The sequence below is a fragment of the Natator depressus genome, chromosome 9, assembly GCF_965152275.1.
Source record: "Natator depressus isolate rNatDep1 chromosome 9, rNatDep2.hap1, whole genome shotgun sequence".
NCBI lineage: Eukaryota > Metazoa > Chordata > Testudines > Cheloniidae > Natator > Natator depressus.
In genome coordinates, this window is record NC_134242.1 from 64,673,886 (window position 1) to 64,698,896 (window position 25,011).

Genomic DNA, 25,011 nt, shown 5'->3' on the forward strand with positions numbered 1-25,011 from the left:
TTTGGCGTGCCTGGTTTTAGACTTTGGGGCTTGATTTTCAGAGATGCAAGCCCCTGGAGCTCCAGCTGAGCTTCAGGTGTAGTTGTGAGGTCTCAGCACCTCTGAAAAAACAGCCAAAGGGCACCCAAAAATCACTGGCCACTTATGAAAATGACTTACTCAATGCCACACAGTGAGTGGCTGGCAGATATGAGAATAGAACACAGGAAAAGTTTGCCAGCTCTACCAGTGAATGAAAGGTTTATCTAATCACTGTCTCTAGGGCCTGATGTCTCTCTCACACTGGTGTAACTCCACTGTAGTTGATGTAGCCACACCTGTGTTCTTCTTGCACCCCATGGACTTTGCTCCCTGGCTGGACTACATCTCCCAGGATACACCATGGTCTCACTATGAGGCTGAATCACCACGAAAGATCCCATGAGGCACCATGTCACCTCAGTTCAAGGTAGAGATTAATGCCAAACCAAAACAAAATATTTCAAAATTTCCTAATTGAAAAATTTCTGAACTTTTCCTTCTGCAAAAAGTTTCAATATTCCAATTCCTGATACGGGACAAAAATAAATAGTAAAATATCAGAAATGTAGGTTTTCTATCAGCTCTACTGCTAATGCATTTCAGGTTTACAAGGGGAAAGGTGACAAAGCCTTAATGATAAAGAAGTATAATAACTGTATTGTCATATACCAAATACAATGTTAGACAAATTATATGGAACTTTTAAACATGATTCACGAGGTAGCGTCCTTTTATATTAATTCTTCACCATTCAAAGGTGTATTCATCTTCATAATAATGTGTATCAAATATTGGCCACGTGGTGGATCTCTCGAGTATTCTTTTCAAGGATGCTTCCTATACATTCTGGAGTACACAGAGTTAAGAATAGCCATTGTGTGTACATTAGTGCATTGAGGTCAAGGATGCACATTTTAAGTGGTAGGACACCGTGAAAAATCTAAGTTTAACTATAATAAAAGTGAAGTTTCTATTGTTAATGAGGAGCGTTGTCTGCTGAAGACACTAATTTCACTACAGGGTGCAGTCTTCAGATTTTTCATTCTAATTAGAATTCATTTCCATATTCTTTATCAATTTGTTCTCCTGCTGAAATATTCTCAAATGACCTTTTGTCTTCACTTCTGACTCACCCAAAGATTTTATTTTTCCCAAAACAATCGTTCAGCTGCAACTGTGTTTTTCCAGTAAACACGTTCAACAATAAATGACCTTGCCAGCTCCTGCCTACATAGTGGGAGAAGGGCATCAACTGTGCTGAAGCTGCTACTAATATGTGTAGAGAAATTAAGAGCTGGGAAAGACCTTTTTAAATTCCTGGAGTCTTTCAATTCCAACTGCCCTGCAGTGGAGTGTGTCTTGTTTCAGTATTCAGTGTTATCCCATGGAATTCAATCTATGGCACTAGTAATCCCTTAGAGACCAGGTGACATTTTGCATGTAAGGCTAATAGATTACCTGTTAATGGAGAATTTTTCCTTGCCTTCTATTCTTCATGGCTTTGTCGAGTCCAGTGTTTATAATGACTAAAATTTCATAATAAAGTAAAATATTAACTGTAGTTGACAGATGATTTGCTGTTTATAATAGACTTTCAAAATGATTTGTGAGATATATTCATTACCCACATTATAAAAAAAAATGTGTTGAAAATAAGGAGAGGAAAGGTAGCAGCATTATGAAAGTAATAATTTCCACTTTGTGCATATCTTTCCTGAATTTTGGCAAATGTTGAATTAGGCAAGACAGACACTAATCTGGAAGCTTTCAGATTAATTATTGAATTCCTCTGCTACCAAATTATACAAATTCAGTGTGTTTAGATGCTATTGCAAATAGGCTTTCTTCCCCAAGTTGCAAGCTATTTTGCTGTGTATTGATATATTTGAAAATAGTATGACATGTATTTAGTCCCATGTCCCCAGGTCGAGGCTTACTCTTCTTCTGCAAAATGCAGTTACTAACGGAGAAGATTTATATAACTCAACTTGAAGTTCACCCAAACATCTATTTTCTTATTCAGTACTTTAATGCTTCAACCGTCTCGGGGGGTGGAGGAGGGGAGGAGTGCAGTGAAGATGAGTATCTTGACAACAATTAATCACAGTGCTTTGTTATCCAGTTATAGTTCTCACAAACTAAGAATCAAACAGTTGCTTTCACTTTAAAGATGCTTTATAGATGAAAACACATTTACAAATCTTCTTTCAGAATAAAACAATAATCAGGCAGCTAATTAAATATACTGTAAATACTAAGCCTTTGAGCTAAAGACCTGTCCGGGTTGCAACATCATCTTTACTTTGTTATGATATGCCAAAAAGCTAATCAAAATATTATTTGGATAAAAAAAGAAAATCACATTAATGATTTTCCAGAGTGAACGTAGATGTCAAAAATGCTAATCCAGAGAAGCTGTCAGGAGTTTAAATTCATTTTTCATAGATTCGCCGTTGTTAAGTATAGCTCAGCGCCCAGCACAGGGTAAAACTTTTGCTTTCGAAACCAGCTATCAGCTTCGTGCCATCTCTTCAAGTTCTCTGCTCTGTTGCAAATGGATCAATTGAATGCCAATGCATAACACTTTTCATATACATCTTTTGTTAGGCTTCCTTATTCACTGCAATTATTTTTTCCTCCCAACTCTATGCTAATGGGGCTAGGAGAGATTTCATGGGAGAAGTATAATTGGCAATTCAGCATGCCCTTTCTGTGGCTCCTTTTCCGAAAGCAGATCATATTCTACATTGTAAAAATATGTCACTTAACTTAGGGGTCTGCTGGCTAGTTAGTAAAATAATCTACAATAATTAGGTCAGGAGGCAATAGCAAGTAGTTGTATTTAACATATGTTATTAATTTTCCACATAATATAATTCTCCCAAGTATCCAAATCAGTTTTCAGAAATGCGTAGGGAATAAAACAAAACCCTGACATAGGTAGAGTTGACAAACTGCCAAGCCAATCTACTAACTTTCACAGGGTATCCTATAAAAGGGATCTTTTGTTCTCCAAGTGCTGATTAAGTCCCATTAATATCCACATTCAGGGCCTCAAGTACAGTATTAATGCTAATATTGTTGTTAGGGAGATAGAAAGCAAGACGAAGGAACACTAAACAATCATCTCACAATATCATTGGACATATTCATGCAGCATGTACTGTGATGAGATCCCATAGATCTGAACATTTCTAAAAAGAAAAGGAAAATCCCATTAACATCTTCTGTGTAAATCTGTTGGCTACTTTCATGGGTGATGACTTCAGACAGCTGTATTGCAGTTTTGCCAAAACCTCAATTATGTTTCAGTTCTGAAGGGTTGATGGCTTTTGCCCAACCAGAGCATCTGATCCGACAACCCTTACTCATGCTGAGTAATACCTACTCACACTAGTGGCCTCACCAGCCCCTGGCATTGCTCAAGTAAAGCTACAGCAGGGGCATGCAACCAACCAGCAATCCCTGCCCCGTGTTAACAAATACATATATAAGAATGTGTAAGCAATAAGCTTCCATGTGTGCAGTTTCCTGGGTAAGTGGCTGGCCGTGTGGTAAGTTGGTTGCTGTAGCTGGGTGAATGGCTGCCTAGGTGAATCAACAGCTGATTCCCTACCACCAAAGTAATAGGAGCACATGCTAAAGGGAGAAACCTGCCAATCTCCTGCAAACACACATACAAGGACCTCTTTCCACTTGATGGGGGAAGGGAAGGAGGACCTAGATGTTAGACCCTGCGTAGATGCTGCCCAGGGGGGTTGATGCCCATCCAATCCTAAGTGCTCATGTGTGAGGATCTACCTTTAATAGTTAGGGCTGGAGATGCCTGATTTAACTGTGCACAGTAAGCTGTGGGGAGGGTAGCAGTACTTTCCTTGTAGATTTATGCTCTTTGGGCAACTGCGGGTGTGGATGAATGGTCTCTTTCGACAGCCCTCCAAAGAATGGAAAGCTGGGCTGAGGGAAGAGAGGTGAGGGCACAGAGATTGGGTAGGTCTGAGGTCTCAGGTGTTGAGGGGGTTCTGGTGAGGGCTGCCAGCGGAACAAGAAGTTGGGAGCCATGGGAGTTGGAACAGGTAGAGACCTCAAGGCCTTGGAGGGAGCCAGGGGCCAGGAGGGAGTGAGTGGACTGTGGCTAGTATCCTTCTATACCTCAGGTGCTCCTGGCATCCTTGTCCCCTGCCCTCACATTCTGCTCCCCGGTTTTTTGGGCTTATTGGGATCAACAGAACAAGTCAAGTTTGATTAAAAATTGGTTAAATTGTTTTAAAGTTATGAAAAAATAAAGTTAAATTGTGCAGCATTTGAGATGATGTCTACTGGAAAGAATCCCCAGTTTGAGATTATTTCAAATTTAAGACCATTCTAATTTTAGACTGTCCAATATTTGAAATGATCTCAAGTTTATATGGCCCATTGGGAGATAATATGCATGCTACCTTTGCATAAAACGTTGTGTAAGAAATTCTAATTCATATTCTATTAAATATTGTATTATTTGAAAAATAATTTATAATCAAGGCCCCAGGTCTTCTGTGGCCCTAAACTCTACACTAAGGTCCCTTACATTTGTGATGCTCTGGTGCAGTAACTGGAAATTCTGTGCTAGCTTAGTTTAAATTTAACAATAGACATTTTTAATTAAATGCAAAAATGAATCACACACTAAGCATCCTAGCCCTTGTGTTATTTACTTTTACACTATATTTGAATTTGATGGATAAGAACAGTAGCTGGACACTTCTGCTAAAATTATCTCATCAGCAGTGAAATATTTAACAAATCTGACAGTAAAAATTTCATCTTTAGGTTTCAGAGTTCACAGCCCATTACGATGAATGGCACAGTTCACACCTCTCAGAGCTGTTGTTTGCAGATGTCTGCACAATCAGGAAGACAATGTTTATGTTTGGTTGATGATTTCAAAGTTGCCATCACCGGACTAGAAACATTTTTTAAAAGAGCGAACACTGAGATGCAGATGCTCACTTCTGCAACAAGGGCTGGGTGATTGGTGGTCCACGGCAAATTCCACAACCCTGGAATCCCAGAATTCCTCTTTGTAATGATGTAAAAGAGACCATACATTTGTCACAACAGTTAAGGCTAAACTCTGTGTTTCCTGACTTTTGAGCGTTTGTTTTCTCAGCCTTAAAGTTATAGCCACAGTAGTTTAGCCACATATAATTTCCTTGGGTGTTTGTTTGTTTTGTAGTTTAATTAAATTTTAATTCTAAAAACACAACTTCAATAGAAAAGTCTATTGCATATGTGTGAAATTTCCCCCTGTAAACACTCATAAGCGCTGCTGGCTAATTTGCAAGATCTCAGTAAAACCTACAAAATAAACTGGGTGAACAGAAGTGGTTCAGCTTTGACTGAGTTCTGCACGTGCAAAATTTCTGAGTGGAATATAAAAGCTATTGCTTCATTCATAATGAGTGAACTCTACCTCTGGGCAGTGGACTAGCGCAAAGCATATGTACAACATCTGTCCAATTCAAGCCATAGGGTGCATAAACATTTAAGTATTATTATTATTTATATTAATGTAGCACCTTAGAGCCCCAGTCATGGACCAGGATCCAATTGTGCTAGGTGCTGTACAAAACACAAAAAAATGTTCCCTGCCCAAAGAGGTAGTGCCTAAGCCTTGTCCTAGCCCTGTGCATGTAGGTCAGTTTCATTCACAGAGGTCAAAAAGAGTGTTGTCCCTTCTTCCAGCAACAGCATCCCTTTATACCAGCATTGGCCCCTGCCAAGCAGTACCAGACTTCTGTGGCCTTGCATGTCTGCTTCCCAATGGAGGAGAAATCAGCGAGGATAGGCCTATCTAAGTGTAATTTGGTTTATTTACACATGCACAATAGCCCTGGAACAGAGATGATCACAAGCAGCATGCCTCCAATCTCCTCTTCCAGAAATCTCAGCCCACACACTCATCTCTAGCTCCTAGAAAGGTATATTGTTCCAAGAATTGCCTCCTAATACGCAGAAAAAAGCAGAAAGCAAACTCTTTGCTATCCACCGTAGCTCTTCTCAAAGGACCACTGCAAAACTGAACTAACAGAGAATTTAGTCAAAGACTAAAAACTTGCTTGCATGCTAAGAAAAATAATTTATAAGACTGTGGGTATGTCTACACTGCAGCTAGAAGGGTGCTTCCCAGCACAAGCAGATAGACATGTGCTAGCTCTGCTCAAGCTAGCACCCTAAAAGTAGTGGTATAGTCAGGAGTAGCATGAGATAGTCACTGGAGCATGTACCCAGGTCATCCAGGGAGTTTGTACTCAGGTTGCTAGCCCCAGGTGCTACCACCAGCTATGCTGCTATTTTTAGAGTGCTAGCTTGAGCAGAACTAGCACATGTATCTACTCATGCTAGGAAGCATGCTCCCTGTCTGTAAAAATGCCATCTGGCGGCTCTCAATATAACACTAAATTCAATGATTTTGTTCACACTTCCCAAATAAATTTTTCTCTAGGATGAGGCCATGAATGTAAATAATTAAAGGCCCCGATTCTACAACTGAAACAATGAAGACAGACACTCGTGCCGCTGAAGCACTTCAGCTGGATTTTGTGTGGGCATAGGGATCAACTGGCATGGCTCTGATTGCAGCATCGGTGCCTATATTAGCTAGTTTTGAAGTTGCCGTCTTTTTTTCAAGGCTTTCCAAAAGTGAACTTGCGTCCCTAGAGCCTACTTATAGGGATACCATGGCTCTCAATGCCTGTAAGAAGCAATGAGAGAAAGTGCAGGGCTGCAGGAAGGGTTCGCTAAACCTCAACCTGAAACTAACGAATTTCTTCCCATTGTCCAGTTTTATAACTGGAAAACAAAATTTTCCTTATTGCGCCTGTATTTTCTTCAGCACCCTCATTATCAAGCCTCTTAACTTTTGGAGATGCGGCATGTCAAAGTGAGATGAATATACATTAATTTATACAAGAATTTCAGCCGCAAACAAGAACTATTGTAATTCAATTGTAAAACAAGCTAATTTACAGTTTACATGCGCGGCTGGACTAATACTAAATTCTGAATTAGCCTAGTTTAGGTACTGAACTTACCTGACCCAGATGGGCTGACCTATTGCTAGCGATGCCCAAGGTTCCCTATAGGAAGTTTAATGTAATTCTGATGAACCTTAAGACCTTGATAGTAGACAGAACCCAAGTGTGCAGGATTAGATGCAAAAGCTTATTAACAGGGTAATAAAATGAAAATTATTCTTCCTGGATTTATTGGTGCACAAATGTCTGCTTTACATTCTCACAGTTTCTGTCCTATCCTTGGCAGTTGTCTTCTTTGTTGTGTTCTTACAAAGAGAGAAATATCAAAACATTAATTTAAGCTGTCACAATGCAAAGGGCTGACAGTCACATAAAGAATTATCATTATGGCAGAGAATCGAAACAAGTTAGAGATGGAAAATTAAAGTGACTAGCTAAACAGAACCGAATTTTTTGAAAAATCTAGGGTATTGCCATGACAATTCCTATTGCTGGAACTTTTTCTTTTTGTGTTTTTCAGCACATTCCTACTCAGTCTATTATCAAATTGAAAAAAAAAATGAGAAAGAAAAAGAAAAATAATTTAATATGTATGCTAGTTTTAGTAAAATATGCTTTTCAAAAGAGAGACAGTTCCTGTTGTGCTAGTTTAAGGAGTAAAGTTATTCAAATAATGCAAATTTTCATAAAGTTTTCCGTGACTGTGGAAGTTGGAATGAACAAGGACATAAGAATGGCCATACTGGGGCAGGCCAATTGTCCACCTAGCCCAGTATCCTGTCTTACTTTAGTGGCTGGTGCCAGATGCTTTAGAGGGAATGAACAGAATAAAGCAATTATTGAGTGATCCATCCCCTGTTGTCCACTTGCAGCTTTTGGGAGTCAGAGGTTTAGGGACACCCAGAGCACAGGGTTGTGTCCCAGACCATATTGACTAATAGCCACTGATGGACCTATCCTCTGTGAACTTTATCTGTTTCTTTTTTGAGCCAGTTAATACTTTTGGCCTTCACAACATCCCCTGGCAATGAGTGACATGGGTTGACTGTGCATTGTGTGTCATTCTATTTGTTTTAAACCTGCTGCCTGTTAATGGGTGACCCCTGGTTCTTGTACATGAGCACATGGCTTTGTCTAAGCCCATTTCCATTACATACTTTATGGATTCTCTCAGCATTCAAACAACACTAATATTCCACAGATTCTCCAAGGATCTCAAAGTGCTTTGCAAGCACATATGAGGAAGCATTACCCTTATATCACAGATGGGGACACTGAGGCATAGAGGAGCCATACTGGGTCAGACCAAAGGTCCATCTAGCCCAGCATCCTGTCTTCCAACAGTGGCCAATGCCAGGTGCCCCAGAGGAAATGAACAGAACAAGTAATCATCAAGTGATCCATCCCCTGTCACCCATTCCCAGCTTCTGGCAAACAGAGGCTAGGGACACCATCCCTGCCTATTCTGGCTAGTAGCCATTGATGAACCTATTCTCCATTAATTTATCTAGTTTTTTTTTAACGCTTTTAAACCAAAGATTGAGCTGGGAATAAAATCCAGTTTTCTTGACACCTAGTCCTATGCTTTAGCCTTTATACCATGTGCCCTCCCTATAAGATAAATTCTAGCTCAAGACAAAGTTATGGGCCTGATGCAGGAATCACTGGGTAAAATCGCTGGGCCTGTGTTATGCAGGCGGTGAGACTTGTTATAATCATCAATCCCTTCTGATCACAAAATCTATGATGCTCTAATCCCAAAGTAGTCTAATTAGCCATGTGGGTTAATGGCTAGCAGGTCTAACTATCAGCAAATTCTGAGTCCAAATCTAATAAGGCTGTTTTATTCATTTGAACTTTTATAATTAATTCCTATGCACACAAACTACATTAAAATGCCAATATCAATGGGTTGCCTCAGTTAGCAAATTACAGGCAATTGAGAAGAACCCTGAAGCTCTGGGATCTGTTTTCCCAAGGTGGATGAATAGGGGATTTATAAGGCTCACAAGAGAGAGGCATATAAATCTCCATGGATATAGGAACATAAGAGCCTTTCCTGGTGTCTGCCATTTGGGTGTGCTTTAAAGCACTGTAAGTGTGGAAGAACACCCCGTTTGGAATTCATTTCAGCATATGGCCCTAAATCTGTGCACCAAGTTACCATGGTGATGTGAGCCCATTTGAAAGAGGCGTTAGACCAAATGACTAACAGTCCCAAGTCATGCTGGCCATATAATACATGCACATAACCGGCCTGTCTGCACCCTCACTGGTCATAGGAAGTTTGCCTTTGGTTACACAGAGTAACAGGAGTGGAGATAATTTGTAAATGAGTATTGTTCTATGAGCAAATCAGAAAGGTTCTTTCCCACGTGGAAAAACATTCCAGAGAACTGAAAAATATTAATGACTGCAATATGAGGAGGTATAGCACCAGAGAGTTAAGGGAGTCAATTATTCATGTGGCTTTTATCATCCCAAATTTTCAGAGAAAAAGGTATGTTCGCACATTGCTTTATCTGCCCATGTGAAAAGTAACAATCTGCTTAACTCCTTCTGTACAGTCACCCACCAAATGGTGCAACTCTCCCTTTCTCCATTAGCACACCAGGGATGTTTGACAGAACGGTAGGTACAGCCTAGACATAGCAACCTGGACTATTCAACAGCAGTCATGGCGTTAATGTGACTACTTAAATAGAGAACCTTAGGGTAAATTGCCTTTTACTAAATCTCACGGCTTTTATGTGACTGACTTTTTGTTTATCACTAGTCTCTTTTTTTTTATTACACATTACATTTTTTTTTATCAGATACACCTTACTGTGAGGATGAATTTGACCATTTACCATTGTATTATCAGAAAGAAGCCTACTAGACCATGCATTCAAGGTAATTTCATTTTTTGCTCTGGGAAGTATAATTGAGGAATTACATTTTCAATGTAAGACAATATCTAAAACTAGTTCCTGGCATGAACCCTGGTCAAATGGATACAATCCTCTTTAATAGGGTCTTTGATAGCATTCATTTAGAACTCTAGTGCAAAAGTTTGAAAAAAGACCTTGAATAAAATTAGTTTCCAAAGGAACGGGGATAGTAACAGAAGCCTCTTTCTCCCCAAATTAATGACAATCTTAAAATCTCCACTGCAATTGCTTTGAAACAGCACATTAATCTACAATGAAAATGTTTGCATAGCATTTAAAAACAATACAAACAGGATTAACAAAGAATTTCCCAAGGACAGGAATGTATTTAATGCAATTTTAAGATATGAGAAGATAGGTTTAAAACTTTGACTATAACCTTTTTTTTTTCTTCTTTTTTTTTAAAGGAGGGTTATTGGGAGTGGATATAACTAACTTGGAAAACAAAATATCTGAGCAACTTGAACACTGAAAGGTTTATATAATAATTTAATATGGCCATTGTAACATTAAGCCTAGCTGCAGAGGTCAAGGGCGTGCATATAATTTTGTCTCCATTTCTTATTACCGGCTAATTCATTCTAGATTTCCAATTGTTGCAGCAGTCAACTCAGAGCGGGATTTAGAGTGAGTGCAAACTACTTTGCACATATTATGCCCTCCTCAGCCCCTGTTGGGTGATATTTTACTCTGTGAGTAGTCCCATTGATCTCAGTAAAGTACTTTTCAGTTTGAGTGAGGGTGGGAGAATGTAGTTCACGAAGAAGAGAAGTGTCTATAGGTAAGCGCCTCCTTACGTCCTTGCGGCATTGTAGAGTTTGAGCCCAATGTGGAGTGCTCAATGTGCAGAGTCAGCTTCAGCAGAGAGGCAGTGAGTAGAAGGCCTTATCCAAAGCTTACGAAAGTCTTTCCCTTGTTTTGATGGGTTTTTCATGAGGCCCAGCATCAGCTCTAAGAAAGGAAGTCGAACACTCTAAACCTTTCTACAGACATCTCCTGTATTTATATATATAGCAATACAGATTTACAAAGATACTGAAAATGAAATACAGGACAGCAACCTTTGAAAAGCCAGCCATTTGGCCAAGACAGGCTGGGTTTGGAGAAGGGAGACTAGAAAGGATGTTTTACTTCCTGTGGGAAGGTTGGCAAATGTGGTTGGGATGTGACTCAAGACACTGCTTTTTGGAGAGGGATATTTGATCTGCCTAAGTATCAGCCTCTGTGGAACCAGGGATATGAATCCAGATGGGGTGACTCAGCCGATCTATTCATCCTCTGAGATATTAATTGAGTTCCATGCTGTTATGTTGTGGGGGACCTGGATGAGATTTTTAAAAGAATCCCATAGAAATTATTCTAATAGAAGGGGTTGACTCTAATGTTATTGGTCAAAATCACCCCACCCAGCCATTGCTGAAAGGAGTACTGTGTGCTATTTGAGCTTTTGGCATGTTATTTCTACCCCACAGGCGACTGCTCTTCAAAGCTGTATGCATGAATCTGCTCTCATTAAAGTCAGAGGCAAGTAAAGCTGAGTGAACTTTTTTGATCAAAACTTTTTTAGTGAAAAATGCAGATTCAATGACAGTAAAACATTTTGTGAATTCAGGTTGATTTCACTGAATTGTTTAGATTCGGGGGAAAAAATAGAAAAAACCCTGAAATGTTTTGTTTTGACATTTTTTGAATGAAACATTTCAGTTACTTATGTTACTTTTCAATTCACTGAATATTTTTCAAAAATTGTCATTTTTGTTTTCAGCTGAAACAATGTTTTTCTTCAGTTCTGGGAAATTGTCAGAAAACTGAGAAGATTTTCAGAAAGCCTTTGACAAGGTCCCTCACCAAAGGCTCTTAAGCAAAGTAATCTGTCATGGTAAAAGAGGGAAGGTCCTCTCATGGTTTGGTAACTGGTTAAATGATGGGAAACAAAGGGTAGGTATAAATGGTCAGTTTTCAGAATGGAGAGAGGTAAATAGTGGTGTCCCCCATGGGTCTGTACTGGGCCCAGTCCTATTTAACATATTCAAAAATGATCTGGAAAAAGGGGTAAACAGTGAGGTGGCAAAATTTGCAGATGATACAAAACTTTATATTTATATAGAGTTAATATATAACTAATATATTAATATATTAATATAGCTAATATATTAATAGATATATTTAAGATAGTTAAATCCCAGGCAGACTGCGAAGAGCTACAAAAGGATCTCTCAAAACTGGGTGATTGGGCAACAAAATGGCAGATGAAACTCAATGTTGATAAATGCAAAGTAATGCAAATTGGAAAACATAATCCCAACTATACATATAAAACGAAGGGGTCTAAAGTAGCTGTTACCACTCAAGAAAGAGATCTTGGCATCATTGTGGATAGTTCTCTGAAAACATCCACTCAATGTGCAGTGGCAGTCAAAAAAGCTAACACAATGTTGGGAATCATTAAGAAAGGGATAGATAATAAGACAGAAAATATCATATTGCCTCTATATAAATCCATGGTTCACCCACATCTTGACTACTGCGTGCAGATGTTGTCGCCGCATCTCATAAAAGTTATATTGGAATTGGAAAAGGTTCAGAAAAGGGCTACAAAAATGATTAGCTTCCATATGAGGAGAGATTAATAGGACTGGGACTTTTCAGCTTGGAATAGGGACATAAAGGGGGATACAACTGAGGTCTATAAAATCATGACTGGTGTGGAGAAAGTAAATAAGGAAGTGTTATTTACTCCGCATAACACAAGAACTAGGGGTCACCAAATGAAAGTAATAGGCAGCAGGTTTAAAGCAAACAAAAGGAAGTATTTTTTCACACAATGCACAGTCAATCTGTGGACCTCCTTGCCAGAGGATGTTGTGAAGGCCAAGACCATAACAGGGTTCAAAAAAGAACTAGAAAAGTTAATGGAGGATAGGTCCATCAATGGCTATTAGCCACGATGGGCAGGGATGGTGTCCCTAGCCTCTGTTTGACAGAGGCTGGGACTAGGTGACAGGGGATGTATCACTTGATGATTACCTGTTCTGTTCATTCCCTCTGGGGCACCTGGCATTGAGCACTGTCAGAAGACAGGATACTGGGCTAGATGGACCTTTGGTCCGACCCAGTATGGCCGTTCTTATGTTCTTAAGTCCTTTATTTGTGCCAGCTCTAGGATGTAGGGTCAGGTCAATAGTTTGTAAAGCAAGTGGTATAGGGATCTTTTTAGCTGTAAGGAGCCCCAACTGATCTGAATTGGCCTAGCTTCACTGATTATGGTTATTTAGACCAGCTTAGAATCTGATTTGTATAATATTAGCTAAGAAGGCAGAGCTGTTGATCCAGCAGACCATAACCATACGCAGGAAAAAATGTTCATGGCAAGAGCAATCAAGGCAGAAGCTCAAATGGCAGCAAAAGCTGAAGAAACATCTGCAGTCATTGTGCATCAAGGATAGCACGGGCCTTGCCTCCACAGCCAGTAGCTCCAGGTGCTTTACCTAGGAGGCTTATTGCCAGCTTGTCTCAGCTCTTTTCCACTGGCATTTGAGTGGACCAGTAGATGAAGCAGATGACATGGTGCAAACTGAGACCTGGGTGGTGAGAAGTATGAGCGAAGGATCCAGATAGGGCTAAGTAAAGGCAGAATGCTGAAACAGTTTGTATAGTGGGGGTGCTGAGAGCCATTGAACCAAACTGTAAACCCTGTACATGATCTAAACCACTTCAAGCCACGGGGTGCAGTAGCACCCCCAGCTCCAGCACCTAAAAGTAAGAGTGAGCCCTAGGTGACATCCTCCATGCTGAATGGAATAAGTCCTAAGTCAGTTGCATGCCTGCTCCTTTACTTGCAATAATGGAAGGTAAAAATGGAACTAGGCGTGGCTGGAGAATGGCTGTGTCTGAGAGGATATGGGTTTAAATGAGATCATCATGCTGCTGGAGCAATTTCCTACCTATGCCCATTCTTTGGCTTCACTCTTGCAACTAGGTAGCAGTAACTTGGCAGCCGCATAGCGGCACTCTGGTGAATGTAACATAAGGCTCCCCCGCCTCCTCTGTCCTGCTCATCATTTCTTAATTTGCTTCTCTGTGCAGAACTCTCTACACCTGCACTATGTGGGATCAAGCCCTGGGAGTGCGTTTCTTGCAGTGAATTTAGAATGAGATGAACAAGGATTGTTTCAGGAGCAAAGAGCAAACCTAAGCTAAGCCTTAAAATCTGATTTTTTGTATGATTATTGATTCCTCAGGAGGTGTGTGTGTGTGGGTGGGTGCAATCTCATCTGTATGTACTTTTTCTCTAAAAGAAGGGCAGCAGAAATGATTAAACACGTGGAGAAAGAGGCTTTCATATGAAGAGAGATTAAAAAGACTAGCTCTGTTTAGCTTGCAAAACAGAAGAGTAAGTGATAATATAAGAGATGTATATAGAAGAATGCACAGAGAAGGGCCTATTTATCCTCCCCCTTACCCCACAAAAAAGGATTCATGCATGGAAAGGCATGCAAATGTAAAGGCAGGAATATCTGAAAAAATGCTTTGTACACAGCATACAATCAACCAATGTAACTCACCGCCGAAGGATATTATATAGGCAAATTTGTCAAAGATTTTTGAAGCATTAGACAATTTGAGTAATAAGCTGCAGTTATCAGAGCTAAGAGAAAAAACAAACAACCGAAGGACTGTTCCTTGTCCTTGTGTTCTGATTGGTTATTAATGGAATTTTTCTCCCCAAAGGCACAGCATTACTCATTGGACATAGTGGATAATGGTGCTCTTTTCCTTGAAGCATCACATTCAGTAGAAGGCATTGAGAAAGCCAGTAAGTGCCAGCTGTACCCAGAATCATATACATAAACCTGGCAGTGGTCAAGTAGCTCACTTTTTTTTATTTTTTCCTGAGCTAGTTATTTTCCCCAAAGAACCTCAACTTTAAATAGTGTTATAGTCAAGGTTGTGAACCTAGTATCTTACAATTGAATTAAATACATTCTTGTCCTTGGAAAGTTCTTTGTTAATCCTGCTTCTGTGTATGTACTGTTAAATGTTAGGCAAACATTTTCACTGTGGATATAGCCTATTGTGCATATATGAGAGAAAGTGTGGTATCTCAGATATCACTCCATGGTAGCAGTCAGTGGACACTGAATTTTAATGGCATCCCCTGTATTTGCCACTGTTGAAGGTAATGTTACACTGCTAATGCTTAAATCCTCATTCCATACAGCTTGAGCATTTTTCAGTTCATATTTTCAGAGCTCTGTCATCTGTTAGAAAGCAATGGAAAATGGTGGTGGTGGTGAATAGAATTAGTATCTGCCTAAAAATTATCTGTAAATTGAGTACAAACTGTCTTTTACAGCATTTAAAATGCTACTTTTAGGTTTTGAATAATTTTCTTGCAACTGTTGGGCCATCTGCTTAGAAAGAGGTCTGTGTATTCACAAGACAGAAATCTTAAAAATACATTTTTCCCCATAAACAACTTTTGTTTGGAAAATCCACACATAATGCAGTCAGTGGAGGCTCAGGCTGAAATGAATGCTTGGGCTAATCACTATAAAAGGAAGTAATTATTTCATTGGATTTAGAACCTATCTTCAAAAGAGGGTTTTGAAATGCACAAAATGCAGCCTGGGATACACATGTGCACATCCTCATAGCCAACCGATACACACACAGAGACCCACTCACATACAGACTCTGATAGGCTACAAGAACTCCCTTGGGCATTTCCAAAATACAAAATTGGGTTGGGGACACAAGAAGAAACAAGCTTTCACAAGGCTAAGCTCCCAGAAATTACATCATATCATCAGCCAATTTTCTGCCCACACTGCACCATTTTGTACAAGGCATATGAAAAAAATAACATTGTGATCATATAATTAAAGACTGTATCATAATGCACAAGGGGGGCTGAATTAAAGTTGCACGGGCAAACTTAATTCTGGCCTTTCCTAACTTTATGCTACAAACATATGTGACAGAGTTGGGCCAGATGGCTTCAGGAGAGTGACAGAAGGCAGATATATTAGCCCCAGGTTAAGTAGGTCCCTTTTCCCTGGGTAAGGGAACTTTCTGGAAACAATTAAGGCAGATAGGCTGATTAGAACACCTGCAGCCAATCAAGAAGCTGCTAGAATCAATTAAGGCAGGCTAATCAGGGCACCTGGCTTTAAAAAGGAGCTCACTTCAGTTTGTGGTGTGCCTGAGGAACTGGGAGCAAGAGGCACTAGGAGCTGAGAGTGAGAGCATGTATTGTTGGAGAACTGAGGAGTACAAGCATTATCAGACACCAGGAGGAAGGTCCTATGGTGAGGATAAAGAAGGTGTTGGGAGGAGGCCATGGGGAAGTAGCCCAGGGAGTTGTAGCTGTCACACAGCTGTTCCAGGAGGCACTCTAGACAGCTGCATTCCACAGGGCCCTGGGCTGGAACCCAGAGTAGAGGGCGGGTCTGGGTTCCCCCCAAACTTCCCAACTCCTGATCAGACACAGGAGGAGCTGACCTGGACTGTGGGTTCACGAAAACGGCCAAGCTGAGGGCTGCCGTGCATCTCTGAGGTGAGCAAATCTGCCAATAAGTGCAAGACCCACCAAGGTAGGGGAGGAACTTTGTCACACATACTATTTTTTAAACATTTTTTTGCATACAAATATGTATATATACAGAAGTTGTTTGCTTGTGTATATATACATAATTATTCAATTGTCTGTCCTTATATTTTTCTATTCATTTCTATAATTATTTCATCTGTTTTGTTTACCTGCTTTTCATCATGAAAATGAATAAAGTTCACACCCACAAAAATACTAATTTCCCTTTATATAAAGATAAATTAAAACTTCCTGATGTTCTGTATCAGCAAATTTCAGCAGGAATTTTCAAGGGATGCTCTATAACAAGTAAAGAAGAAATAATGTTTAATTATCCTCTTTATAAAATCCAATAATATGTCCCATCTTTTCTTATTTTTCTGTACTCGGGATTAACATCAGCCTCTTTGTGATGAGGAATCTGCATTCATGGCTTTTCTATTTAGATTTAAATAGGAATTATAGTTCTTGGCAGAAAAGAGGGATACATCAAATATCACAGCATTTGTGGCAGGTGGTCACTGCATTGCTCAGTACAGATTCAGCCTTACCCATTGCCTTAAGGAAACCTAAAAAAGTCAGAGATTCCTTTTATAAATATATACCTATAACGTTGTATTTAACAAACATCTAATTTTTGACCCTACGATACTTCTTCCCTGAATTAAACCCCACTGAATTCAAGTTTGGTCTACAAAGCTGTGTTAGCAATTCAGGGGCACTATTGTAGCTAAGGATATGTTATGCTTTGCAATATAATCCCTGTTCGGGAGGGCTTAATGACTCAGCTGGTTTTAAGTGGACAGAGCTGTAACTTGTCATGCTTGTTATCAGTGCAGATGCCAATCAGTATTATAGTCATGTATTATTTTGCCAAAATAGCCTTACATTGGTTAGTTTGCCTTTTGAGGGACGAAGCTGCAAAAAAACCCAACCAAACAAAACCCCCTCACCAAAACCCTAATCCTGTTTATTTTGATTCTTATTTTTCCTTTGACGGGCTTAATCAACTGGATTTTTGAATCTGTGGCAAGTGGGAGAATCATGGTGCAAGAGCTCCATTCTCAGGACCAAATTCTACCCCCCTGGCTCCAGTTGAGGAACTTTTAATTCCAGAGCAGTCTGACTGAAATCAAATCACAGAGTAAGGGGCCACTCCATGTGTGTAAGGGTGGTAGAATCTGGCCCTGAATTATTACTGAGAGTAGAATCTCTAAAGAAGTTGAGGCACAGCTTGGATCGTTATCTGAACCTTACTCAAACTCTTCTGATCTGCTAAACTAACTCTGATGCCTCATATAAAGAGCTTCCTAATGGAATGTCAAGTGCTTATGCCTAGTCGTGTGTGTATGAAGGAGAAAATAGTAACTCTCAAGTCCTAGGATTTTCTTTTGCATTTATTTACCAAGCAATGAAGAAGCAGAAGGCCCACAAAGGCGTTGAGAAGAAGCTGAATTCTCTGAGATGGGGTTTGTGTAATTTTACCCAGCAAGTCTGTTTTGGTGGTTTTAATTGACTGCCACATTAGTGAAACTGAAACGTATTCTATTACTGGGTGCTCATTTTACTTAGCTATTTGACTGGTAAGGGCCATCTGTTCTTTTCTATCCATCCCCATGTGCAGTGTCTATTGTTGTCAATGGGAGTTACACACACATGGATCAAGGGGAGAGTGTTCCTCTAAGTATTTTGATCCCTTGAACCTGGATTTTTCATTTTCATTGTGTGCGTGTGATGCTCTCTCCATAATAACACTTGTGAATTTAAGAATTCATATTGATCTTGTTGTAGACTTAAAACTGGTTTATAATTACTATGTTTATCAAAAGTTCAATCTTACAAAACAGCTAGAGGTATATGGAACCTGAAGGGAAGGAATCTATCACAACATGGGAGTTATTGGAAAATATGTCCTTTGTTTTGGTATAGTGCTAGACTACCCTTAAGATGGGAGGCAGCTGGGATTTAGGTAAGTATGGTTGAGAAAAGGGATAGCAGATATTAGTGATAGATGAAGCTCAAAATCTACATAAGTTAGGTATGGATAAGCACCCAAATGTTTGGCTGATTAAGCAAAACTTATTAAAAACTCTCTAAATTTTACGTCTCTTGCATGAGATTTCTAGAACATGAGATTCTCATGAGATTTCTAGAACAATAATTCCAGGCTTGGTCTGGCTAGAAATACCACATGCACAGCTACTGCCAAACTTCCAGCACTTCCAATCTCAGAGTCTGATTCTGATCTCCAATATACCAGTGCAAATCACCACTGAAGTTAATGGAGTTACAAGAGCATTAATTAGATCTGGGACACTAGATGTGCAGAGGCAGCAGGGAAGAGAGACCAAACAGAAAGTTACCCAAACGTTTCAGAAGCTCTAGTGCTACCCAGATTCAGTGCTCCATGTGTGCAGAGCTTTGAAGTAAGGAGCCTTAATTTTTCCTTATGTGTCTGCCCATCCCCACTGGACACTCACATTGCTCTTACTATCTCCATCAAAATAAAAATGTTCATATTTGTCTATTAATATATAATCTGCTAACTATAGATTTAAATTAATAACCAGGACTGTGTAAATTTTTCATGATACAAAAAGCATATACTTTTACTGGAGCTTCTCACAAGACACTAGCATCCAGCTAACATCTTACCATACTCCGTGCTATGGATCATATGATCTGTACAATGTTAATTGATTTTAATTGACTTTTGCTGCAGATAGTGAATCACAGTTGGAAACGTTCCAAGACACTGCTAGCGAAGAATTGTGGGTGGGTGCATGTTTTGAAGTGATGATAAACATTATGACATGTACTATGTGTATTACATATTCTCATATGCACACTTGACTTTTGTTGCCTCCACTTTTGCACAGTGTTTTTCAAGTTGACATTCCCATTTGCCAGTTTCAACAGAAGTCTGATACTTTTTGAACACCGCTTGCCAGTGTGTGTAACTGCTGGGCCCGCACTTGCAATCCTTACTCCTGTGAGAAGCCCCTTGGAGGTCATTGAGACTATCACATAAGCAATGCTTCTCTGTGTGAGCAAGACCGGCAGAATTGGGCTTGTAAAGAGTAACTTAAATGGGAAATGGTGATTGGGGAAAATTAGTAGCAATCATCATGCTGTGCAACATAATCCACTAACTTCTAATATAATTACCACCACCTAGAAGACTTCCCTCTTTTAGTATCATCAAATAATTTTATTCTTCCAGAAGATGCTAGTAACTATTAGCCAGAACATCTTCAGAATGCAAGTCCAGTGCGTTATAGATTCAACAGTGGGGTGCATTTTTTTCCACTGCAGCACAAATTCCACTCACAGAGGCCAAGCCCAGCTCCTTCGTGATTACCCAGGGCCAAATCCTGAATGGAGCTGAGCACCTGCAGACCTTTTTGAATTCAGTGGGGCTTAGCACCATTCTGTGTACTACCATACAACAAACCAAATATATTTGTGCTGCTGCTGTGTGGGATGGGGTGGGGGATGAAGGACATTAAAAAGTGTGTTATGTGGTTCAAGCCCATATTGTATTTTTCTAATATGTATCTTTCTTATCCACACTCATGCTGTTATCCTTGTGCAGCCTAGAAGAATTTACCAGTAATCTGGAACTCCACACTTTTGGCCTGTGAGCTGTGTGTGTAATCAGGCTCAAAAACAGGCAATGGGAGACAGCTTTGCCCTAGAACAACAATTAGGCAGCATCCATGGGAACCTAAAGATACAGTGCAATACAGATTAATGCGATACGGCAATGTATAGAAGCTAGAACCACTGTAAAGGAGTGGCACTAATTCACTAGACTTGTTCTGTGCAGAACACAGTGGAATCAAAGCTGTTAAATCTGTGCCATGAGGTATTATGGTCGTCATATGCACTCCTAGAGTTTACCCAGCAAACTGCCTTGCCAGGAACCTTCTCTATATTATAACATGCCACCTGCCTTCTGCTACTAATCTGAGAGCAGAATCAGAGTGGGGTGTGGGGAAGGATATAACAGGCATAAGTAACATCCCCAAATAGAAGCCATTCCCTTCACCTGGTGCTTCCTCTTTGGACAGCCAATATTTCTGTAATCCGTTGACCTTTAATTTGTCCTTAGCCACGACTATTAATTGCCATGGAGATGAAAAGAGATAGAGAGAGGGGCAATTTTTGAGCAAGTTATCCATAGCCTGGGTTTCTGTCTTTTTAATATATTTCTTAGCAGAAAGTGCTGATTGTTTTCATTGATCTGTGCTGCTTCTGGTTTAATTTTTCTTTCTTTATCTTGAAGGCCCATGCTTATGCCTCTGTCTTTGCCAGGCTGTTCATTTGCTGCTGGCTAATCATAGGTTTGCATTTCAGTTAGTTGCCTATTTTCTCCATTTTTCCAGTCTATTGTCCACATATTTTTCTGCAGATTTTGTCCTATTTGTGCACTGACAAGTGGCTATCAGTTAATGCCAGTATTTTTCCTGCTGGGTTCTTCTTCATTGCATCATCAAGGGCTTAAGTGGGACTTGTATGAGGCACAAGCCCAGCTGCCCTCCCAGGTGCAGGGTGACGTTCAGTGTTGGAGAATATCCCTCTTTTGTAGTAGCTGATTTTAATTAAATAACACTTCCTCTCTGTGTTATACTTTAGTTTCAGTCCCATATTGCAAGGGTTGATAATTCTTGGATAAAATATATTTCTGTCCCTTGAATCCATGATTCTAACTTTGTGTCAGGTTCTGATCTTCTGCTGCTATAAATCAGGAATATCTTCATTCAATTGAGTTATTCCGGTGTAGACCTGGTGTTAGATCAGATTCAGGCCTTTCTTTATATCTTGCCCTAATTCTATATGAGACTGAACCTCTCAGTGATGGCAGTGAAAACCTTTGCAATAATAAAAAATAATATTTTGCATTTTGATAGCACCTGTCAGCTGAGGTTATCAAATGCTTTATGGCCATGAATGAAGCTGCTGAGATGTAAACAAATGTCATGATCTCCATTTTAACAAGGGGGAATGGAGGCACAGAGGGATTAAGCGATTAGCCCAAGATCACACAGCAAGACAGCAGCGGAGGCAGGAAGAGAATACAGAGCTTTTGACTCCCAGTTCTGAGCCCTAACCACTAGACAACTCCACCCTTCTAATCATAAAGCTGAGTGCTTGATCATTGGTGGTTATTAACATGATACTTTCTCAAGAATACTTTTGGGGTGTTAGCTGCAGTGTTTTGCCAAATTCCAGTTTCACATTAAGGTACTGACACCTGTAATTCTTGTGTTGCCCAGTTCACCAAATTCTTAGGGTGCCGGTAGAGTGCCAGGTGTATCACAACTCAGAGGCCAGCACTGTAGTTGCTTCAGCAGCTAGGTCTTGTATTAGGACCTGGATCCTAATAACCACTATTAATAACCGCTTGGACACATGGCTAAGTGTGCTGATATTTTACTAGGGCTGGCAGGGAAGGGGAAGATAGCAGATATCCTAGGGAAAGAGGCTTAAATAGAGTTCAAAGTGAGCAATAGCAGTTCTGATTTGGGTCCTTGGGACAGTCCAATCGAGAGTCAGGGCTCATCAGGTCTGGTGCCTGGAGTGCTCTCTCCAGGGCAGTCCCTATTTCAGGAAACAGGTAATTGCAGATTTCCAAGCCAGGCTCAGTTAGTCTCTCTCATTGGGGCCCCTCTGCACTGGCTCCCTGCCCGGCTGTTGCTCCCCTATAAATCCCATACAGACCTACACCCAACTGTAACATCCACGTGACTCTACATGTTCCTGAGCTTCTCTCCAGCTCCTGGGGCTACAAGTTCCTGGGGCTTCTCGCCAGCTCCCTACTGCCATGCAACTTCCACTCCCAAACAGAGCCAGGCCTCTTCCTGGTTCACTATCTTTTCACTTACCTGGCCATGGGAAAGAGGCAAAACAGGGGACTACAACTCCCATAAACCCATCTATTCATTCATCCTATCCTGAACAGTTATCTAGTGTTGCTTTGCATTGTTAAACTGCTGCCAGGTTTCACCCCAGAGGTGGTTACATTTTAGTGCTGGTTAGAGAAAGTCTGCATATACATTTAAGGCTCCAAGTCTGTAAAGGGATCTGCGAGCATGTGGTAAAATCCTGGCCCCACTGAAGTCAAGCGCAAAATGCCCATTGGCTTCAGTGGGACCAGGATTTCACCAATGGTTCCTTAGAACCATGCAGAGTCCCCCATTGAAATAAATGGTACCTTGAGCAAGAAATAATACAAAAGTGTGGAGCGAAGGTGCAGAATGATGTACACAACTCTGCCAGTATCTGTTAAAGCTGACAAGATGCAGTTGCAAGGCATTATTATTATAGCTGTACTTATTCTTTACTGAGGGTATTAGATTGGCTTTACTAGGCTAAGCAGATCATCAGTTTTTGATGGCTTCCTCGTTGTCTGGCCTTACTTTATGCTCAGTAAAGCCAGGTCTGTATTCTGCATGGATTGTGTCTGTACGTTTGGTCATGTATTCAATATCCCATGAGGCTTAAAAAAAAAAAAAAAAGAAAGAAAGAAATGTGCGTGAGAGATCTACATGGGAGTAAACCAAGCATTGGTGAAGTGTTTGAGATTGTCTTCCTGCCATCAGTGCATTAATTTGAGCTCCCTTGTCTTTCCACCCTGGTTGAAAATAATTCCCATCTGCCTTTACTCCTCATCTAGCAAACAAAGGATGAAGTCCCTTGTCTGAAATGGAGGGAGTGGGAAATTTTGCTGTGTTAATGAAGCATTTGGTTCAGAATTCTGCTGTTTCTGCCACTGGGATTTAAAACAACATGAGGTCCTAATATTTTAATTGATTCCATTGCAATCAGTCTGTCTCTTCTGCTCACGTAGAGTTTCTCAGTTTTTGTATTCTTCTTTGCCCGCCTGGAATACATATGTAACTCCCCCTCTTTCTTTTGGCTTATGCTGAAGATGCAATCATCTTTGATCCAGCTGGTTTTTAATTTATTATTTCCCCCATTGAGTAGATGTTTTTTCTCATTTTTCTGTCAGGCTCAAGGTTTGGCTCCTGTTTATCTAGGATATGTTAACATTCTGTTCCTCTTCTGGACACAGTCAGCCCATTATATTGCCTGAAATTAAACACTGGGGATTTTTGAGTATTATTTTCTTCATCAACCCAGGGATTATCTTCCACAATTGCAGTTTTTCTCACTTTCTTCATATTTTCTGGCTCTTGGAATATTATGGGAAATACCTTTTTTTGATCTTTGCCTCTCCAAATCTTTCCCTAGATAAACTACTGAACTGAAATGTTCGAATCCCTGCCTGCATGCAGGGACGTGAAGCAAAAGATAGTGTAGGATACTATAACTTGCCCCAGTGAGTCAAAGATAGAGTCAAAATACAACCCAGAACTCTCAACCTCCTCCAGCAAGGGAAGGAAAGCCTTGTGACTAGAGCACAGGATAAGCATTCAGAAGATCTGAGGTCTTGTCTGTCTGTGTTGCTGTCTTTCTGCTCCTTTTCTGTCACCTGGGGGGAAGGCTTTCTGTACATTGCTTCCCACACTATGAAATGGGAACATTAATGAACCAGCTACTGTATTTACTGCCCTCAAGTGGATGGAATCAGAACTGAACAACTGTGTGTCATAAGCCTTATGATGTAGACAGGTATTGGAGATTCTCCTTTAGCTCAACAAGGTGTGGTCTTGTGACTTCGGAACAGGAGGGAATCTGAGTTCTAGGCCTGCTGCTTCTGGAAAGTTCCAGGTGGTCATGGTGTAGAACATAATGACAACAGTGAAGTTCAAGATAGACATGGATTTGTTAATATTACCTCCCAAGAGTTTTACAAGCCTTAATTCTTTAATGTGTAAAGCGTTTTGAGATGCACCTTAGGAAGATGATATAGACGTGCAAAGGATTATTATTAAAAACTCTTCCCTTTTTCTCCAGGAGCTGCTAAAATGCATTTGCAATTTATATCCTTTTTGATGAGCATTAAACATTCCCATCTGAATTAATAAAGCATGGGTTAGGGGTTTTTTTAGCTCCCTTCCATTAAAAAAAAGTTACTGAGTTTTTTATTATTATTTTGCTTAGTGGTTTTTGGATTTCAATAAAAGTAACAGTGTGGTTACAACACTTTGCAAGATAAGTGAAGAGAGATCTTTTCACAGAACAATTATGAAATTTCAAAGCACCTTATAAATATCCTCCTATCTGCATACATGAGATAACTATTACTAAAATATGCTTATGACAGGCTAACAAGGAAAATGTGTGTGACCGCAGTACAGTGCCATCCCACTCAGACACACACACTTCCAGATAAACCAGCTTTTGAACAACATAGTGTTTCTTTGAATGGACAGTGGTAACTGGGGGAAGCTGGAAGACTCACAGAGATATCAACTCCCTGGAGGTTGAAGGTTGTGTGGAGGTGGCTCTCATCTTTCTGAGAAGAGCAAGGACTGATGAG

The 25,011-nt window shown here is 40.1% G+C and overlaps 1 long non-coding RNA gene across 1 annotated transcript in view; it reads right to left on the minus strand.

The window, feature by feature from the left end:
- LOC141994225 (uncharacterized) overlaps positions 1 to 25,011 on the minus strand; it is a 307,753-nt gene that overhangs the window by 20,972 nt on the left and 261,770 nt on the right. The window lies entirely within an intron of this gene.